Here is an 18,503-nt window from a genome sequence, read left to right on the forward strand (position 1 = left end):
CATTTCAATACCACCAATGTTTATGTTATTTTGAAAGTTTTACATTTTTAGGTCTAATTTTCCTGAAAGACGTTTATCTGTAGTAATTTCCGCTAATTCATGTAATTTCAAGTGATCCTTTCCTTAATAGAGAGATATGAAATGTTTCTTTCCAGAAGAGGGCACTATTGTTTAATTAAAGAAGTAATACATTCTTACTAGATCCGAACTAGAACATTTAGTTTACGGAGTAAAAGTTATAGAAAATGATCACACCATATGAAATATATTAAGAGGCTTTAGAGCGTCTTTGTGCTTTGTTGCAGACATTTCTGCATCAAAATCATGTCTCTTGGCATGAAAAAGTAATTTTTTGAACGTTTTTTTCCCAATTCATCAGAATGGGTGAAAAATGCTGCAAAACTGCTGAAAGAATTGACATGATGAGGCTATGAAACTGCTTCACATCTGCAAGGGAAAAAATAAGCAACGTGTGTATGAGAATTCAGAGATCTCATTCACTTTGCTGGCACAGTAACAATGTTGCTTTTTTCACGCGAAAAACACTACCGCAACATGTGCACATACCCGTACATTGAAATCTTCTCTTACAGTATTCTTTAAAAGGTTATTCCCATCTCTGCCTTTTATGGCATAACCATTTCTATATCCCGGGTCACCAGAGATGGGCATATGAAACAGTCATGTGCAGCTGTGCTATGCTGTTTGTGTCACCCCCCAAAATATGAATGGGCGTCAAGCTGCACTGTTTCCACAGTTTGGGAGTTCAGCCAATGGCAGAGCTCGCTTTACTACCGTTTCTACAGACTGGGAGTTACACCAATGGCAGAGCTCTCTTTATTACTGTTTCCACCAGGGTTGTGGAGTCAGTAAGCCAAACCTCCGACTCCACGACTCCGACTCCCTCATACATGGCTCGTGTTTATGATTAAGTGATAAATTTACTCTAGTGAAATGGGAACATCAGGCTTTTAATCATTATTATGATGCAGTAATCAAGCCATTTAGATAGAACATAAAATATATTTATTGGAATACAACTTTAGAACAAAAAACTTTAGCATATTTACAATTTTTCATACACTATGCAGTAAGTGGAAAAAAAGTCTTCAACAAAAACGTACTGAATAGCATTTGTGCAGTTTATGAATTTGTTCTGAGAAATAGTATCGCCTCCATCAGATCCTCCTTCATAGATGACATCACATCTGACCTAATTATTTTAAGGCTAGAGAACAACCTCTCTACACTGACTTGGGTTGGTGGCAAAGCAGTAACCACATGGACAACATCTCTAACAATTTCAGGGTATTAAGGAATTGCCTCATGCAGTCAGTTTTGATGAACGATTAAACTCTTCTACTTCTTTGAGAGCAAGTGAAAAATTTTGCTGAAATATGGTCAATCTGTTTTTTATGGGAGTGGAATCTTTTTCCTTGCAGCAACGCTTTGCCTGCTCCATGTAATCCAAATACTTGTCGAAATCAAACTCCTCATCTGATGAGGATGAAGGAACGGCAGCAGCAGCACTGGCAGAACCCGAGTCCTCTTGCTCTTGGCCGTCCTGTAGCCCACTCATCCTAACTGCTACCTCATTCAAAACTTCTTTTCCTTTAGTAAGCTGTTGATCATCCAGCGATATATGATGACTCGGGTCCACATAAACAGCTGCCAGAAGAATTTTATTTTCTAATAGAAGTGTCTCTCTCCTTTTCACTGAAACAGCAATGCCATCTGAGATTAAACCTCCTCTTTGGGACAGGCAAAACAACAAGTTCTTCTACTCCTTTATAAAAATGCCAAGAGTTAAAGGGAATCTGTCACCTCATATTTCGTATATAAACTGCGGCCACCACCATCAGGGGCTTATTTACAGCATTCTGTAATGCTGTAGATAAGCCCCCGATGTAGCCTGAAAAGATAAGAAAAACAAGTTAGATTATACTCACTCAGGGGCGGTCCCAGTGCAGTCCGGTCCGATGGGCGTCTGGGTCCGGCACCTCCCATCTTCATACGATGACGTCCTCTTCTTTGCTTCCTGCGCAGGCATACTTTATCTGCCCTGTTGAGGGCAGAGCAAAGTACTGCAGTGCGCAGACCCCGGGAAAGGTCAGAGAGGCCCGGCACCTGTTCACTGCAGTACTTTACGCTGCCCTCAACAGGGCAGATGAAGTACGCCTGCGCAGGAGCCGCGGCAGGAAGCAAAGAAGAGGACGTCATCGTATGAAGATGGGAGGCGCTGGACCCAGACCGAATCGGGACCACCCCTGGGTGAGTATAATCTAACTTGTTTTTCTTATCTTTCAGGTTGCATCGGGGGCTTATATACAGCATGCTGTAGATAAGCCCCTGATGGCGGTGGCCGCAGTTTATATACGAAATATGAGGTGACAGATTCCCTTTAAATCCTCAGCTTGTAACTTTTTAGTCACTGTAAATGGGTGATGAAGCAATTTCTTCAATTCAGCCACCTCTGTCCATTGACCTTCATGTAGTGTTACCTGAGGGTGTCCATATCTACAAGGAAGGGTTTCAGCTCAAGCAAATCGCTCAATCATTAAATAGGTGCTAACCCACCAAGTGGCTTGATCCACAATTGCCCCTTTTCCAGCACAGCTCTTCAAGATGGAATCCATTTTAAGAGTTCTGGCAGCAGTAGCCAATTTCCTCACTTTGCTAATCAGAGTCCCAGCATGTCCTTCTTACAGACTATCATTGTCAGCTGCAGTGTGTGCACAACACAGCGCATGTGATAAATAGGAAAGAGGTGTGAAGCAGCTTCAACAAGATCATCTAATTGCAAAGAATCATTTTGCTGTTCTTCTGTAGTAATACACTATCTGCTTGTTCCTCCGTTACAGGAACAGGAATGTGGCCTTCCATCTCCAACATACTGAATGTGAAATGTTCTTCTAGCTGCTGTTCACCTTCATTATTCTCATTCATCAGTTTAATTGCACTTATCATGTTTGAAGCATTTTCAGTTACAATAGCAAGAACCTGTTCTTTTTTTAGTTCATAATCTTGCAGAACTTTTTCCACTAAGGTCTGGAGAAACTGGCGGCAGTGATGAGCTTTAGTATCTTTTACTGCCAGTGTCTTAGTAACATTTTTTGTTGTTGTCACAAACATATCAAACGTTAATAGCAAAATAGTTCACTCTGACGTGTGCAGGCATCCATTTTAAGAAATACAAAGCGTCTCGAGAGTCTTTTTGAGATCTTCCTTTTGGCTAAGGTCTTCTTCAATCACTAATTTTCTAATACTTTCTCTTTCCAGAGAAACACTAGATTTGTGAGCCATTTCTCCATTAAAAGCTGGTCATGCAAATAATGATAATGATACACAGTCCTTCACAACAAGCAGGATGAGCTTTTAAACACATCTGCTGTCATTGTTATAGTAACTTTGTCACTTACAAAATATCTTGTAACTGACGTTTGAGACGCTCTTTCCTCCTCCTTTGCCTGACGGGAAGTGCTGGTTTCTGGTTTCTTGGTGCTGCTGTGATCTTTTTCAGGCGGCAGCGTTGTAAATGTCTTTTTAGATTGGAAGCTCTTGCAAGAGCATTTTTACCACTGCCTGAGTATGCACTGATTTTGGCCTCACATCATTTGTTTTCATCTGTGTCACTTATATACTGACACACAAAATGTTTATTATCTTGAGTCACTGATATGCTCAAATACAGCTGACTTCATAAGATGCTTCTTAGACATTTTGTAATTATGTAAATTCGCTCTCAAAATTATTTTGTCCTGTAAAAAAAATAAAGAATATTGTAATTCTTGCAAGAATAGGGACTCATGCACTGGATAAATTTGGGATAGAAAAAAAACAATCTTTGCATAAATCAATAGGACAGATGATAAGTATAAAGTTTGTAAAATCTGTTGTTAAATAGCATTACTCTGAACTTTCAATGTCAAGGCTTGTCTCACTAAACGCTTCACATCATATTTCTTCACAGTCTATGAAGAGGGGAGGAGGGAGTGAGGGAGCATTTTTGTGCTGAATCACCTTCCAGAACACACACACACACACACACAAATATATATGTTCTCATCGATCCTGTTACTGTATTTCCAAATTTGAGATGTTAGAAAACATTCCCCTTAAATTCTATGTATAGTGTATACAAGAGCAGCTAATTTCTCCAAACATGAGCTAAGAGGAAAAACAAACTAAAACATCAAGCATACAGAGACAGCATATACTGGACTGTTGATTTATGCACAGTTTATTGAAAGTTTAGATATGCTTTAGGAAGTACTTACCTTCTTTAATCCTGCTTTCCTGTTCACTCCAGAAATTCTAAGATGAATGCAGGCTTTCCTTCCCTGTGTGTTTATTTTTTCCCCTTATCTGTAGAGGAGGAGCTTAGGAGCTTCACTACTTATGAACATAAACTGCAGCACAGATTCATCTCAGCTAAACGTCTAGACCTTAGATCAGGAATAGGACAGACATTTATAAGACATTTTATAACTTTCCCAAATTCTTATGAAAAAAATATTCTCCACAAAGTGCATTGAACTACTGTACCCAATTTATTATATATTTTAGGAGTTGGTTCATTTCATACCGACTCCACCAAAATTAGCTCCGATTCCACGACTCTGACTCCACATTCCTGATTTCCACAGTTTGAGAGTTACGCCAATGGCAGAGCTCGCTTTATTACTGTTTCCACAGCTTGGGAGTTACGCCAGTGGCAGAGCTCGCTTTACTACTGTTTCCACAGCTCGGGAGTTACGCCAATGGCAGAGCTCAATTTACTACTGTTTCCACAGATTGGGAGTTACGCCAATGGCAGATCTCGCTTTACTACTGTTTCCACAGTTTGGGAGTTACGCCAGTGGCAGAGCTCGCTTTATTACTGTTTCCACAGCTCGGGAGTTACGCCAATGGCAGAGCTCGCTTTACTACTGTTTCCACAGTTTGGAAGTTACTCCAATGGCAGAGCTTGCTTTACTACTGTTTCCACAGCTTGGGAGTTACGCCAATGGCAGAGCTCGCTTTACTACTGTTTCCACAGCTTGGGAGTTACGCCAATGTTAGAGCTCACTTTACTACAATGTTTCTACAGCTTAGGAGTTATGCCAATGTCAGAGCTGGCTTTACTACTGTTTCCACAGATTGGAAGTTATGCCAATCGCAGAGCTCATTTTACTACTCTGTTTCTACAGTTTGGGAGTTACACCAATGGCAGAGCTCACTTTACTACTCTATTTCCACAGCTTGAGAGATACGCCAATGGCAGAGCTCCCTTTACTACTGTTTCCACAGTTTGGGCGTTACGCCAAAGGCAGAGCTTGCTTTACTACTGTTTCCACAGTTTGGGAGTTACTACAATGGCAGAGCTCGCTTTACTACTGTTTACACAGTTTGGACGTTACTCCAATGGCAGAGCTCGCTTTACTACTGTTTCCACAGCTTGGGAGTTACGCCAATGGCAGAGCTCGCTTTACTACTGTTTCCACAGCTTGGGAGTTACACCAATGGTAGAGCTCGCTTTACTACTGTTTCCACAGCTTGGGAGTTACACCAATGGCAGAGCTCGCTTTACTACTGTTTCCACAGCTTGGGAGTTACACCAATGGCAGAGCTTGCTTTACTACTGTTTCCACAGCTTGGGAGTTACACCAATGGTAGAGCTCGCTTTACTACTGTTTCCACAGCTTGGGAGTTACACCAATGGTAGAGCTCGTTTTACTACTGTTTCCACAGCTTGGGAGTTACACCAATGGTAGAGCTCGCTTTACTACTGTTTCCACAGCTTGGGAGTTACGCCAATGTTAGAGCTCACTTTACTACAATGTTTCTACAGCTTGGGAGTTATGCCAATGTCAGAGCTGGCTTTACTAATGTTTCCACATACTGGAAGTTACGCCGATGTCAGAGCTCGCTTTACTACTGTTTCCACAGATTGGAAGTTATGCCAATCGGAGAGCTCATTTTACTACACTGTTTCTACAGTTTGGGAGTTACACCAATGGCAGAGCTCACTTTACTACTCTATTTCCACAGCTTGAGAGATACGCCAATGGCAGAGCTCCCTTTACTACTGTTTCCACAGTTTGGGAGTTACTACAATGGCAGAGCTCGCTTTACTACTGTTTACACAGTTTGGACGTTACTCCAATGGCAGAGCTTGCTTTACTACTGTTTCCACAGCTTGGGAGTTACACCAATGTACTGTTTCCACACCTTGGGAGTTACGCCAATTGCAGAGCTAGCTTTACTACTGTTTCCACAGTTTGGGAGTTACGCAATGGCAGAGCTGGCTTTACTACTGTTTCCACAGATTGGAAGATACGCCAATGGCAGAGCTCGCTTTACTACTGTTTCCATAGATTGGAAGTTACACCAATCAGAGAGATCATTTACTACACTGTTTCCACAGTTTGGGAGTTACACCAATGGCAGAGCTCTCTTTACTACATTGTTTCCACAGCATGGGAGTTATGCCAATGGCAGAGCTCGCTTTACTAATGTTTCCACAGCTTGGAAGTTATGCCAATGGCACAGCTCGCTTTACTACAATGTTTCCACAGCATGGGAGTTACACCAATGGTAGAGCTCGCTTTACTACAATGTTTCCACAGCGTAGGAGTTAGACCAATGGCAGAGCTCGCTTTACTACTGTTTCCACAGCGTAGGAGTTAGACCAATGGCAGAGCTCGCTTTACTACACTGTTTCCACAGCTTGGCAGTTGCACCATTGTCAGTGCTCGCTTTACAACACTGTTTCCACACTGTTGACCGATGCACAGTGACACCATCTGCAGCAAGTTGATGCTGCAGCTCTCTGGAGATGGTCTGAGGATTGTCCTTGACTGATCTCACCATTCTTCTTCTCTGCCTTTCTGATGTTTTTCTTGGCCTGCCACTTCTGGCCTTAACAAGAACTGTACCTGTGTTCTTCCATTTCCTTACTATGTTCCTCACAGTGGAAATTGACAGGTTTAATCTCTGAGACAGCTTTTTGTATCCTTCCCCTGAACAACTATGTTGAATAATCTTTGTTTTCAGATCATTTGACAGTTGTTTTGAGGAGCCCATGATGCCACTCTTCAGAGGAGATTCAAACAGGAGAACACCTTGCAAGTGGCCACTTTAAGTAACTTTTCTCATGATTGCATACACCTGGCTATGAAGTTCAAAGCTCAATGAGGTTACAAAACCAAAAAAAGTGCTTTAGTAAGTCAGTAAAAAGTAGGTAGGAGTATTTAAAACAAGAAAATGATAAGGGTGCCCATACTTATGCACCTGTCAAATTTTGTTTGAATGCAGATTGCACATTTTCTGTTAGTACAATAAACCTCATTTCAAGGCAGAAACATTAGTGTCCAACAGTTATTAGATATATGACACTGAAATAGCTGTTGCAAAAAAAACTATTTTTATAAAACATTAAGCTTAAGATTAATAGGGGTGCCCAAACTTTTTCATATGACTGTATATATATATACCTATTCTATGTGTAGACATTTATTCTACCTATTCTATTCTGTCAGTGTGATTTTACTGTACACCGCACTGAAGTGCCGGCTTTTCTCTCTAACACCGATGCGTATTTCTCGCAAGTCACTCGCATGGTCCGTGTGTAATCCGTATTTTTCTCGCCCCCATAGACTTTCATTGACGATTTTTTTGCGCAATACGGTGACAAACGCAGCATGCTGCGATTTTCTACGGCCGTACAAGACCGTATAATACGGATCAGTACAATACGGCAGATAGGAGCTGGGCCATAGAGAATCATTGTACCGTATGCAATCCGTATTTTCTGCACCTCTCATACATCCGAAAAACTCGCTAGTGTGACGCCGGCCTCATACAGGCTAAGGCCGGTGTCCCACTTGCAACTGCAAAGCGAGAAACTCGCGCGAGTCTCTTGCCTCAACACCCGGCACTGCCGCTGGCACTCGGGACCCGATTGTGCGGCTGTATGTATTTCTATGCAGCTGAACGCTCCGGTCCGAATCGTTGGCGGCAGTGTCAGGTATTGAGGTGAGAGACTCGCACGAGTTTATCGCATTGCAGTTGCAAGTGGGACACCGGCTTGAATGTGAGAATTGTGTGTATTTAGAATACTGCCGTCTTCACTGCAACTACAGGTGCTTCTCACAAAATTAGAATATCATCAGAAAGTTAATTTATTTCAGTTCTTCAATACAAAAAGTGAAACTCCTATTATAGAGTCATTACAGAGTGATCTATTTCACGTGTTTATTTGTGTTAATGTTGATGTTTATGTCTTACTTCCAGTGAAAACCCAAAAGTCATTATCTCAGTAAATTGGAATACTTTATAACACCAGCTTGAAAAATGATTTTAAAATCAGAAATGTTGGCCTACTGAAATGTATGTTCAGTAAATGCACTCAATACTTGGGTCGGGGATCCTTTTTCATCAATGTGGTGTGGCATGGAGGTGATCAGCCTCTGACACTGCTGAGGTGTTATTGAAGCCGAGGTTACTTTGATAGCAGTCTTCAGCTCGTCTGCATTGTTGGGTCTGGCGTCTCATCCTCCTCTTGACAATACCCCATAAATTCTCTATGGGGTTAAAGGGACACTGTCACCTGAATTTGGAGGGAACAATCTTTAGCCATGGGGCGGGGTTTTCGGGTGTTTGATTCACCCTTTCCTTACCCGCTGGCTGCATGCTGGCTGCAATATGGGATTGAAGTTCATTCTCTGTCCTCCGTAGTACATGCCTGCACAAGGCAATCTTGATTGTTCCCTCCAAATTCAGGTGACAGTGTCCCTTTAAGGTCAGACGAGTTTGCTGACCAATCAAGCACAGTGATACTGTTGTTTTTAAACCAGGTATTGGTACTTTTGGCAGTGTGGACAGGTGCCAAGTCCTGCTGAAGAATGAAATTTCCATCTCCAAAAAGCTTGTTGGCAGAGGGAATCATGAAGTGCTCTAAAATTTCATGGTAGATGCCTGCGCTGCAAAATTTTCAGTTTGTCTGTTTTTTTCTCTTTATAGGTATATTTTTGAATAAAATGTAAACTGTTCTTTTATTCTATAAACTACTTACAACATGTCTCCAAGGTTCCAAGCAATAAATTTTGTATTTTCTGGAAATGGTCAAAATAACAAAAAAATGCATTGCTTACAGACCTCAAATAATGCTAAGAAAGCAAGTTCATAATAATTTAGAAACAACAATACTAATGTTTTAACTCAGGAAGAGTTCAGAAATCAATATTTTGTGGAATAACCATGATTTTTAATCACAGCTTTCATGCGTCTTGGCATGCTTTCCACCAGTCTTTCACACTGCTTTTGGGTGGCCTTATGCCACTCATGGTACAAAAATTTAAGCAGTTCTTTATTTGATGGTTTGTGACTATCCATCTTCCTCTTGATCACATTCCAGAGGTTTTCAGTGGGGTTCAGGTCTGGAGATTGGGCTGGCCATGACAGGGATTTGATGTGGTGGTCTTTCATCTACACCTTGATTGACCTAGATGTGTGGCATGGGACATTGTCCTGCTGGAAAAACCAGTCCTCAGAGTTGGGGAACATTTTCCTGAGCAGAAGGAATTAACTGCTTTTCCAGGATAACCTTGTATGCGGCTTGATTCATATGTCCTTCGCAAAGAACAACCTGCCCAATTCCAGCCTTGCTGAAGCATCCCCAGATCAACACTTGGTCATCTAATGGTTAGACAGAGACCTGGAGAGGCGAACAAGCCACAGTGTCTTGCACCCACTGTGAAATTTGGTGGAGGATCGGTGATGATCTGGGGATGCTTCAGCAAGGCTCACAGACACAAAAAGAGGACTTAAAAATCCTCCAAAAATTTAAAAAAGTCACAGAGAAAAAAGCAGAGATGATTACCTGCTGAAGCCTCCAAACAAATGCAGGGTGCAGCGGACCCGATTAATGATGGCAAAAACACTGGTGCAAAAAATACCGATAAAACAACCATTTTCAATCCAGTATTGGTTGTTTGGCATTAGTGCACAAAAAGATAAGCGATAATAGTCTGTATGTGGCATTGTTCACACAGGCAATACAGAGCATCTGATCTACAGCCTATTACTAACGCACATACAGGCGGGCCGCCCAGTGCTACAAAATGCATGCTGTGTGAATAGAGGCCTACAGTTTACAGAGCCATCTTGGTCCGACTGCGCCCTGCAAGATAAAGTGCAAAAAAAATAAACACATATCAATGTATGTAAGGTATTAGTTTATATTGTTTGGAGGCTTCAGCAGGTAATCATCTCTGCTTTTTTCTCTGTGACTTTTTTTCAGGAAGGCTCACCCAGCAACACTACAGTTACACCAGATTGTCAGCAGGGGAAAAAAACAACATTAAATTAACCCCCTCCATGCTGGTATTTTTAACCCCTTCCTGACGTCGGACGTACTATCCTGTCCGATGTCGGGTCCCCTGCTTTGATGTGCGCTCCGGCGGTGAGCGCACATCAAAGTCGCGACATGTCAGCTGTTTTTTACAGCTGACATGTGCGCGCAATAGCGGCGGGTGAAATCGCGATCACCCGCCGCTATTAACTAGTTAAATGCCGCTGTCAAACGCAGACAGCGACATTTAACTACCGCATCCGGCCGGGCGGCCGGAAATGAGCGCATCGCCGACCCCCGTCACATGATCGGGGGTCGGCGATGAGTCAGGAAGGTAACCATAGAGGTCCTTGAGACCTCTATGGTTACTGATCGCCGGTGGCTGTGAGCGCCCCCCTGTGGTCGGCGCTCACAGCACACCTGCATTTTATAATAATAATAATAATAATAATAATAATCTTTATTTTTATATAGCGCTAACATATTACGCAGCGCTTTACAGGTTGCACACATTATCATCTCTGTCCCCAATGGGGCTCACAATCTAAATTCCCTATCAGTATGTCTTTGGAATGTGGGAGGAAACCGGAGTACCCGGAGGAAACCCACGCAGACACGGAGAGAACATACAAACTCTTTGCAGATGTTGTCCAAGGTGGGATTAGAACCCAGGACTCCAGCGCTGCAAGGCTGCTGTGCTAACCACTACGCCACCGTGCTCTGATGATCGCTGTTATGTAGCAGAGCCGATCGGGCTGTGCCTGCTTCTAGCCTCCCATGGAGGCTATAGAAGCATGGCAAAAGTTAAAAAAAATGTGAAAAAAATATAAAAGTTTAAATCACCCCCCTTTCGCCCCAATCAAAATAAATCAATAAAAAAAATATCAAATCTACACATATTTGGTATCGCCGCGTTCAGAATCGCCCGATCTATCAATAAAAAAAAGCATTAACCTGATCGCAAAACGGCGTAACGAGAAAAAAATCGAAACGCCAGAATTACGTTTTTTTTTGTCGCTGCGACATTGCATTAAAATGCAATAACGGGCAATCAAAAGAACGTATCTGCACCGAAATGCTATTATTAAAAGCGCCAGCTCGGCACGCAAAAAATAAGCCCTCACCCGACCCCAGATCACGAAAAATGGAGACGCTACGGGTATCGGAAAATGGCGCAATTTTATTTATTTATTTTTTGCAAAGTTTGGAATTTTTTTTCACCACTTAGGTAAAACATAACCTAGACATGTGAGGTGTCTATGAACTCGTACTGACCTGGAGAATCATAATGGCAGGTCAGTTTTATCATTTAGTGAACATAGCAAAAAAAACAAACAAAAAACAAGTGTGGGATTGCACTTTTTTTGCAATTTCACCGCACTTGGAATTTTTTTCCCGTTTTCTAGTACACGCCATGGTAAAACCAATGGTGTCATTCAAAAGTACAACTCGTCCCGCAAAAAATAAGCCCTCACATGGCCAAATTGACGGAAAAATAAAAAAGTTATGGCTCTGGGAAGGAGGGGAGTGAAAAACGAAAATGGAAAAACGAAAAATCCCACGGTCATGAAGGGGTTAAGGCCACGTTCATACCATCAGTATTTGGTGAGTATTTTACATCTGTATTTGTAAGCCAAAACCAGGCGTGGAACAATCAGAGGAAAAGTATAATAGAAACATGTCACCACTTCTGCATTTATCACCCACTCCAGATTTTGGCTTACAAACACGGATATGAAATACTGACCAAATACTGATAGTGTAATACTTAGGACATTGGAACTGAGCAGAAACTTTTCTAAAAAGACTTCCGGACACCGCAGTAACAAAATGGTAGTGAATATTTAACCCCTTTCTGACATCTGACGTACTATCCCGTCGAGGTGGGGTGGGCCTGTATGACCACCGACGGGATAGTACGTCATACGCGATCGGCCGCGCTCACGGGGGGAGCGCGGCCGAGTGTCAGCTGCATATCGCAGCTGACATCCGGCACTATGTGCCAGGAGCGGTCACGGACCGCCCCCGGCACATTAACCCCCGGCACACCGCGATCAAACATGATCGCAGTGTACCGGCGGTATAGGGAAGCATCGTGCAGGGAGGGGGCTCCCTGCGGGCTTCCCTGAGACCCCCGGAGCAACGCGATATGATCGCGTTGCTCCGAGGGTCTCCTACCTCCCTCCTCGCCGCAGGTCCCGGATCCAAGATGGCCGCAGCATCCGGGTCCTGCAGGGAGGGAGGTGGCTTACCGAGTGCCTGCTCAGAGCAGGCTCTTGGTAAGCCTGCAGCCCTGCACAGCAGATCGCCGATCTGACAGAGTGCTGTGCACACTGTCAGATCAATGATCTGTGATGTCCCCCCTGGGACAAAGTAAAAAAAAAATTTTTACACATGTGTAAAAAAATAAATAAAAAATAAATTCCTAAATAAAGAAAAAAAAATATATATTATTCCCATAAATACATTTCTTTATCTAAATAAAAAAATCAAACAATAAAAGTACACATATTTTGTATCGCCGCGTCCGTAACGACCCAACCTATAAAACTGCCCCACTAGTTAACCCCTTCAGTAAACACCGTGAGAAAAAAAAAAAAAAAAACGAGGCAAAAAACGACGCTTTATTATCATACCGCCGAACAAAAAGTGGAATAACACGCGATCAAAAAGACATATAAATAACCATGGTACCGCTGAAAATGTCATCTTGTCCCGCAAAAAACGAGCCGCCATACAGCATCATCAGCAAAAAAATTAAAAAGTTATAGTCCTGAGAATAAAGCGATACCAAAATAATTATTTTTTCTATAAAATAGCTTTTATCGTATAAAAGCGCCAAAACATAAAAAAAATGATATAAATGAGGTATCGCTGTAATCGTACTGACCCGAAAAATAAAACTGCTTTATCAATTTTACCAAACGCGGAACGGTATAAACGCCTCCCCCAAAAGAAATTCATGAATAGCTGGTTTTTGATCATTCTGCCTCACAAAAATCGGAATAAAAAGCGATCAAAAAATGTCATGTGCCCGAAAATGTTACCAATAAAAACGTCAACTCGTCCCGCAAAAAACAAGACCTCACATGACTCTGTGGACTCAAATATGGAAAAATTATAGCTCTCAAAATCTGGTAACGCAAAAAATATTTTTTGCAATAAAAAGCGTCTTTCAGTGTGTGACGGCTGCCAATCATAAAAATCCGCTAAATAACCCGCTATAAAAGTAAATCAAACCCCCCTTCATCACCCCCTTAGTTAGGGAAAAATAAAAAAAATGTATTTATTTCCATTTTCCCATTAGGGTTAGGGCTAGGGTTAGGGCTAGGGTTATTGCTAGGGTTAGGGTTAGGGCTAGGGTTATTGCTAGGGTTAGGGCTAGGGTTATTGCTAGGGTTAGGGTTATTGCTAGGGTTAGGGCTAGGGTTAAGGCTACTGTTAGGGTTGGGGCTAAAGTTAGGGTTAGGGTTTGGATTACATTTACGGTTGGGAATAGGGTTGGGATTAGGGTTAGGGGTGTGGTTAGGGTTACCGTTGGGATTAGGGTAAGGGGTGTGTTTGGATTAGGGTTTCAGTTATAATTGGGGGGTTTCCACTGTTTAGGCACATCACGGGCTCTCCAAATGGGACATGGCATCCGATCTCAATTCCAGACAATTCTGCGTTGAAAAAGTAAAACAGAGCTCTCCCGTGTACCCAAACAGGGGTTTACCCCAACATATGGGGTATCAGCGTACTCAGGACAAATTGGACAACAACTTTTGGGGTCCAATTTATTATGTTACCCTTGTAAAAATACAAAGCTGGGGGCTAAAAAATCATTTCTGTGAAAAAAAAGAGGAATTTTTATTTTCACGGCTCTGCGTTATAAACTGTAGTGAAACACTTGGGGGTTCAAAGTTCTCACAACACATCTAGATAAGTTCCTTGGGAGGTCTACTTTCCAAAATGGTGTCACTTGTGGGGGGTTTTAATGTTTAGGCACATCAGGGGCTCTCCAAACGCAACATGGCGTCCCATCTCAATTCCAGTCAATTTTGCATTGAAAAGTCAAATGGCGCTCCTTCCCTTCCGAGCTCTGCCCTGCGCCCAAACAATGGTTTACACCCACATATGGGGTATCGTCGTACTCAGGACAAATTGCACAACAACTTTTGTGGTCTAATTTCTTCTCTTACCCTTGGGAAAATAAAAAAAATGGGGGCGAAAAGATCATTTTTGTGAAAAAATATGATTTTTTATTTTTACGGCTCTGCATTATAAACTTCTGTGAAGCACTTGTTGGGTCAAAGTGCTCACCACACATCTAGATAAGTTCCTTAGGGGGTCTACTTTCCAAAATGGTGTCACTTGTGGGGGGTTTCAATGTTTAGGCACATCAGGGGCTCTCCAAACGCAACGTGGCGTCCCATCTCAATTCCAGTCAATTTTGCATTGAAAAGTCAAATGGCGCTCCTTTCCTTCCGAGCTCTGCCATGCGCCCAAACAGTGGTTTACCCCCACATATGGGGTATCAGCGTACTCAGGACAAATTGTACAACAACTTTTGGGGTCCATTTTCTCATGTTACCCTTGGTAAAATAAAACAAATTGGAGCTGAAATAAATTGTGTGTAAAAAAAAGTTAAATGTTCATTTTTATTTAAACATTCCAAAAATTCCTGTGAAACACTTGAAGGGTTAATACATTTCTTAAATGTGGTTTTGAGCACCTTGAGGGGTGCAGTTTTTAGAATGGTGTCACACTTGGGTATTTTCTGTCATATAGACCCCTCAAAATGACTTCAAATGAGATGTGGTCCCTAAAAAAAAATGGTGTTGTAAAAATGAGAAATTGCTGGTCAACTTTTAACCCTTATAACTCCCTAACAAAAAAAAAATTTGGTTCCAAAATTGTGCTGATGTAAAGTAGACATGTGGGAAATGTTACTTATTAAGTATTTTGCGTGACAAATGTCTGTGATTTAAGGGCATAAAAATTCAAAGTTGGAAAATTGCGAAATTTTCAAAATTTTCGCCAAATATCCGTTTTTTTCACAAATAAATGCAAGTTATATCGAAGAAATTTTACCACTATCATGAAGTACAATATGTCACGAGAAAACAATGTCAGAATCGCCAAGATCCGTTGAAGCGTTCCAGAGTTATAACCTCATAAAGGGACAGTGGTCAGAATTGTAAAAATTGGCCTGGTCATTAACGTGCAAACCACCCTTGGGGGTGAAGGGGTTAAAGAAGACAATTTAGAAAGCTGCTTTACTTAAAACAAATGAACATTAAAAAAAAAAACATGTTCCATTGGTACACAGTCATTAAGACGTCATTACAATTATATATTGCAGCCATGATGTTTCATCCCAGCATTAGATTTCATAGTTCGCCAATACGGTCATAATAAAGTTATCTTTGATTTTCTACTGAATACAGCAAACATGCAAAAAAGACTTAATGGTAAATAAAATGAAGTTTAAAAAAGATAAAACTGTCTCTGTTCAGTAGTAGGATTTTCTTTTTTACCACTATGTGTTAACATAAGGTATGGCGATCTAATGACTGTTCAGACCATTAACAGGCGCCCTCTGCACCCTTGGAGTTGCCAAACCGTTCAGTGCAATTTCTACCTCCTTCCTCTAGGAAGAGCACTGAGCAGCTGCGCAACACCAATGGTGCACCAAAACTATGTGCTTGGTTTGAACAGTCATTTGGTGCCGACACACTCCCTTATGATGCGGATGTTAAAGCCGCAGTCCACGTCAGTTCACACCGGTACATAATCTCGATTCTGTAATATGCAGTGGACCTTTGATTGTAAGTCCTGTCCTCATCTTTGTTCACCCGGGCCCCAGAAATAGATGGATTGCAGGTTTTCTTGCATTACTTGGTCCTTGGAATTAACTGATGTTCACAGCTCGGCATGGCAGGGTACCCCTCACAATCAATGGAGGAGGGCTAATGGTTTCAGTTTTCCTTGCTCATATATAGGAATGAACATAAGCCAACATTGATGCCCATTGCACATGTTTCTTTATGAGGTAGGGTCAGGAGGAGTAAAACTGGCCATACTGTCTGTGCTAAAACTGGAGCACAGACTGTCCCCAGAAGTCTGCAGCAATGTTCAGAGTTCCGAGAGAATTGTTTTTCCTTTTCAAGTTCGGGCGGCATTTATTTTCAATGGTGTGCAGGTTGAAGTTTGGGTAATGTTTTGGTACCCAAACATTGAAATAAAGTTCCGGTCAGGTACCAGAACCCGAAGATTCCTCCGGTCCGCCCATCTTCACTGATGAGTTTCACATTAAGGTTTTGCTCACACTTACGTATAAATATTTGTTCCCATTCTCATCCATTCTCTTACTTGTCATCCATATACACTCAGTTTTTTACTCAGCAGTTATTATTGACAGTTTCCTATGCTACAGAATTGCAATGATCTCAGACCACTTTGCACGGATGTCTGCAGCAGCCTTTACTTTGACTAGTTGTACAATATCTATGGTCACCACATACCTACGGTATATTGTGAATGCTATCGGAAGTGTCTGAGCGTTTAAGTACCGTATATACTCGAGTATAAGCTGAGAATTTCAGCCCATTTTTTTAGGCTGAAATTGCCCCTCTCGGCTTATACTCGAGTCATTCCTAGGGGTCGGCAGGGAAGGGGGAGCGGCAGCTGTCTAATAATACTCACCTGTTCCTGGCGCGGTCCCTGCACGTCTCTGGTTCTCCGGGCGCTGACAGCTTCTTCCTGTATTGAGCAGTCACATGGTACTGCTCATTACAGAAATGAATATGGACCCGAATCCACTCCCATAGGGGTGGAGCCGCATATTCATTACTGTAATGAGCGGTATCATGTGACCGCTAAATACAGGAAGAAGCTGTCAGCGCCCGGAGAACCAGAGACCGCACCAGGAGCAGGTGAGTATAACAAGGGCATTGCGCGATATTCACTTGTCCCTCGTTCCACCGTCGGCGCTGCTGTATCTTCCGCGTCCTCTGCAGTGACGCTCAGGTCAGAGGGCGCGATGACGCGATTAGTGTGCGCCGCCCTCTGCCTGAACGTCAGTGCGGAGGACGGGGAAGACACAGCGGCGCTCGGCGGTGGAACTCGGACAGGTGAATATAGCAAGTGCCAGGGGCCTGAGCGACGAGAGGTGAGTGTGTGATTTTTTTTTTTTTTTAAATCGCAGCAACAGCATATGGAGCATAATAGTCTATGAAGCATCTTATGGGGCCATAATCAGCATTTGTGGAGCATTATTTGGGGCAAGTATCTCTATGGACCATCTTATGGGGCCATGTGCAGCATTACATGGGGCAAATATCTCTATGGAGCATCTTATGGGGCCATGTGCAGCATTATATGGGGCAAATATATCTATGGAGCATCTTATGGGGCCATGTGCAGCGTTATATGGGGGCAAATATTTCTATGGAGCATCTTATGGGGCCATGTGCAGCGTTATATGGGGCAAATATATCTATGGAGCATCTTATGGGGCCATGTGCAGCGTTATATGGGGCAAATATATCTATGGAGCATCTTATGGGGCCATGTGCAGCATTATATGGGGGCAAATATCTCTATGGAGCATCTTATGGGGCCATGTGCAGAGTTCTATGGGACAAATATTTCTATGGAGCATCTTATGTGGCCACGTGCAGCGTTATATGGGGGCAAATATTTCTATAGAGCATCTTATGGGGCCATGTGTAGCATTATATGGGGCAAATATCTCTGTGGAGCATCTTATGGGGCCATGTGCAGCGTTCTATGGGACAAATTTCTATGGAGCATCTTATGGGGCCATGTGCACCATTATATGGGGGCAAATATTTCTATGGAGCATCTTATGGGGCCATGTGCAGCATTATATGGGGGCAAATATTTCTATGGAGCATCTTATGGGGCCATAATCAGCATTTGTGCATTATACGGGGCAAAAGTGTCAATGGAGCATCTTATGGGGCCATAATCAGCATTTGTGCAGCATTCTATGGGGCAAATGTCTGTATGGAGCATCTTATGGGGTCATAATCAACATTTGTGCAGGATTATATGGGGCATATTTTAATATGGAGCATCTTATGGGGCTCATCATGAACTGTATGGAGCATTATATGGGGTTCCTGATTCAATATGGATATTCAAAAACACTTAACCTACTGAT

The sequence above is a fragment of the Ranitomeya variabilis genome, chromosome 2 (genome assembly GCF_051348905.1).
Source record: "Ranitomeya variabilis isolate aRanVar5 chromosome 2, aRanVar5.hap1, whole genome shotgun sequence".
Taxonomy (NCBI): domain Eukaryota; kingdom Metazoa; phylum Chordata; class Amphibia; order Anura; family Dendrobatidae; genus Ranitomeya; species Ranitomeya variabilis.